Genomic DNA, 4,312 nt, shown 5'->3' with positions numbered 1-4,312 from the left:
ATAAAAATGCACAGGATCGCAGACGGATGCCAGATATTAATAAGTATACATGTCAGTGTACACATCGACAATAAACAAAAAAGGTGACTTTCTGACATGCGTGTTTTTCCTCCGAATGTCATGATATGAAATGTTATATTGTAGAGCTCGACGTTTATTTATTTATATGAATTATCCGGTCATCATTTGAAAACGTCTTCGGCACACATGGCACGCAGCAGGGGGAAATGGTTTGATGTTGTTTTGACCAGTGTGCAGCGCAGCATCATTCATGGCCATGTTTTACTACACAAAAATGAAGTATTCTCTGTTAATGTGCTCTGGAATAGCATAATAATTAATGAATTCCTTTAGAATTAAAAGTATAGCTCAATACAACTAGCAGTACGAGGTCTATTAAACTACTGAAATATGTGTGATTTAATAAATCAGATTAAAGAATGAACGCATTGTTTTAAGACCCATAAAGGGTCGTAGATCAGTTCTTCAAAAACATCTCGCACATCAGAAAATAAATATTGAAAAACAATACATTTACATTGAGTCATTTAGCAGATGCTTTTATCCAAAGCGACTAACAAAGAGTTCAGGAAGCAATAAGCGACATGTCATACAAGAGCAATAGTACGATAGGTGCTAATACAAGGAGTTGTTTAAAAGTTGTTTTCTGTTCACCCGTCCGCCTCCTTTCCTTTTATTGAACTGTGGGAGGAAGGAGCAACATTCTGCCGGGGAGTCCTCGCCGCCGAGGGGCTTCACGGTGCCGGAGAGTTCGGGCAGCGCAGACGAGAGGCTTCCGCCAGCAGCCGCCCGAAGCGGTGGTTCTGGAGCAGAAGAGACCTCGCCGCAAAACAGGTCGGGGTGGGATAGCTGCCTCCGCAGATGGAGCAGGGCGGGACCCCACCATCCACCAAAGACAGGAGCATGTGTCCGTCTGCCCTGAGAAGCTTGGTTGAACACTGCTCTTTCAATGATGTTTTATTAACAAAGTTCGGGAGGAACCTAAGCATATAAATCAGCCCGATGTTCCATCAGCAGTAATCACCTATCAGCCGAGCACGCTATCTCTACTTAATTATCTAGGCTGGTTCACCATCAGCAATCACCTATCAGCCGAGCACGTAATCTCTACTTAATGATCTAGGCTGGTTCACCATCAGCAATCACCGTATCTACCCTATCAGCTCCTGCAAGCTCTATCATAAATAGACAAACAATCTTACCTGTTGCATCTTGTCAGATAAGCATCCCTCCTCCACCCCAGCTCCTCTCATTTTTCTAAAGTCCCGCAGGACCCCCGGGGGGGTGTGTTCTGGGCTCGAGCCGGTTCCGAGCCCGGAGCACTTGCTCTGAGCAGGGTAGAGTGCTCCGGGTTCGGATAGATCCGGCGGGCTCGGAGCCCACTCCCTGCACAACACGCCAAATACGCATAACCTTCATTCCCATGCTTTACCATCTATCCCAACAAGGAGCTGTTTATTAGCGAGGGCGAACTCGTGAAAGAGTTTTAGCAATAAAAGGGAGGAGAGAGACAGGTCTGTAACTGTCGGTAGTAGTGGGGTCCAATGTGGGTGGAAAAGTGCCTGTGAGCAGGGAGGTGTTGATGATGTGTGTGAGAGCTCGAGCTGGTCTGGAGGACAGAGGACAGAGATTATCTAGACAGGATGTAAGTGTAGAGCATAATGTGTCGGTGGCACTGTCAGTATCTAGAGATGCAAAGTTGGAGGGAAGAGATGTCACTTTAGCAGAGAGGGTGCTAGGGGAGAGAGAGTGAAGGTTCTAAAAACAAACATTAAAGCTGTCAATACAACATGAAGACCCCAATATCGTACTTTAGGATGGTAAAACTGGAAAAATAAGATTCTTAACAAAATTCTGTATCTTTCCATATGCACACAATTACGGACTGCAACTTGTTGACAACAATAAGTTCTTGAAGTCTTACCCTTGCAGGTATCTCCTGTTTACTTCTAAACACCCATGTGGCTGTGATCCTGCTCATTCTCCAAAAAATGAATTGCTCTCTGCAATCGTCCTTCCATCCTGTGTAATCTACAAGACAGAGCAAAACTAAACTGAGGCTGAATCCGAAATATCCAGCCAAGTAGATCGGCAGTAAGACACCGAGGCATTTTCCGAAAGACCACAGAACAGACACTGCGTTTTTTCCCAGAGAATTGAGAGGCTGCGCCTCTTCACAGCGTCACCAGAACTCGGCCCTGCATCATCAGATGATAACGGCTCTTTCGCCAAATTCGCCATCAAATATGAGATATTCCGCCCTATTGTATCACAATCTCTCAATACTTCTCGTAAACATCGTGTGCAGTTTTTTATACATAGTAAACGTTCCATTCGTTCATTCTCTGCTAGCGAGTGCTCGGTTGCAGATTTTTTGTTTGCTTAAGAGGGCATGTAAAGTTGTTTAAAGCCAATAACCCTCTTTTCAAAACCACATACACAGAGAGCCTTAAAATGTTGTGATGTGGTGCTGGGCATTTATATGCGCAGTACAAAAGACCTTAAAGGGCAGAAACAAATTTAGTAACATCTGGCAGAAAAAGGCTTTAAGGTATTTAACATGGGTTTTCTACATGTTAAAAGATGTGTTTTGTACGTGTGGACTAGAGATGCGTGGATGGGCTATTATTTAAGCCACATCTGCATCACAGAACTCATCCGTCCGCCATCCGCACAGTTTTGGGCCAATTTTCAAAACGGCACCCACCCACCATCCGCTGATTAGGTGATGCAAGGTGCTGCCACGAGACTAGAAAGCGCTTACCTCAGCATATCAGCAGTGAACTCCAATCAGTGCACAGGGACAAAAATAGACTAAATTAAACACATTTCGGCAAACCTCAGTTAACAATCTATACATATGTCATTTGATTGGTTTGTCACCCAAATTTAATTAAAATATTTTTCACATCATCCGCCCAATCCACAGCTGTAACCAACCGCGCATCTCTGGACCCATTAAACTGTCCATAATGGCTTGTTTACGTGTAAAGTCAGAAACAGTCAAAGCCTGCAGCCATAAGTGGTTTTACCTGTACTCAAAACATTGTATCTCAGTGAAGGTTGTGTTGCCTTGAAATATACCCATTGCGTGAATACACTTCAATAGAGGAATAGTTGACCTAAAGTGTAACTCGTGTCATCATAAACCTGCAAGACTTTCTTCATAACAACAGACCCATTGCCTTCTATCATGCGGACACCTAACCACAGTTTCTTGTCTCAACACAAAACAAAGTTTCTTGTCTCAACCATGGACAAACACAGAGCTTTAATAAAGCAAATTCTTCACTTATTCAGCATGGCATTACACAAATGCATGACTCTCTGCAGAACACAAGCTGGCAAAATGGGTTCTGCGTAGACATACAAGGTGAAATGACAAAGTAAATATTGGGGTGAACTATCAGTTTTAGCAAGATTACCAGTCCCGTTGATAAAGCAGAACAGCGTCACAACCTTTTACATGCATTTGGCACACAATTAAACAGCAAAAGGATGACATTAGAGCAATTTTTGTCAAACAAATTTATAAGAGATTAACAAAAACAATCTGAGCTGATACGGAGGAATGTCCAAACACGGTTCACAGGATCATAAAGACCACAATGCTGCCGCAGAACCAAGTGATGGAAACCAAAGTCTTTAAGATGGCTTAGTTCACAGGTGGCAGATGAGTGGATCACAAGTTGACCTTCCAACAGACTCTTGCTTGGGAGATTGAAGGGGAAGAGCACTCAGCGTCAGCAAAGGGGGACCAGTTTACTTTGACCTCTGTCTCATCTTTCTCCTTTTACGCTTCAGCCTAATGAGAAAACTCATCAAGACTTTATTTTGCTGCATTAGACAAATGAGACAAGGCCACACTATTACAAGCTTACCTGCGCATGCGCTTCTTTCGCCACTGAAAACAGACGACAGTCATTCATTTTTGTAAAAGATTTAAGTTAACAGACCAGTTGTTGAAATCTGTTTAGAGCTTGCAGATCCAACCATGCGCACATTTCATAGAGCGCAAAATAAATTACAACTAACAGTTTGGACAAGCCACCAAAGTGTTAGCAACATTAGCCAGATAATGACGAAGCACAAATTAACGCAAACACAACATTACTACATACCTTCGCTCTCATGATGAGAAGATGGTTCTGTTAAATATCAAGGACAGGTAAAGATTTAGATGGATGGTCCGTAAAAGTGTTGGATCGCTATGGATTGTATTCAATGGCTACAAACACACAACAGCTACAACTTTCTTACCTCATCAATCAACAGCAATGACTCCAAGAGA

At 42.9% G+C, this 4,312-nt stretch overlaps 1 long non-coding RNA gene across 1 annotated transcript; it reads right to left on the bottom strand.

The window, feature by feature from the left end:
* Nucleotides 1-2,507: 2,507 nt before the first annotated feature.
* Nucleotides 2,508-4,312, bottom strand: LOC306899351. The gene is made up of 4 exons (XR_013787193.1): nt 4,282-4,312; nt 4,143-4,169; nt 3,903-3,925; nt 2,508-3,826 (listed from the first exon to the last, which is right to left on the bottom strand). It is a non-coding gene; the product is annotated as an uncharacterized lncRNA (long non-coding RNA).

Source organism: Barbatula barbatula (genome assembly GCF_947034865.1).
Source record: "Barbatula barbatula genome assembly, chromosome: 10".
Classification (NCBI taxonomy): Eukaryota; Metazoa; Chordata; class Actinopteri; order Cypriniformes; family Nemacheilidae; genus Barbatula; species Barbatula barbatula.
The sequence above is the reverse complement of the archived record's forward strand: the minus strand, read 5'-3'. Positions and strand labels throughout refer to the sequence as shown.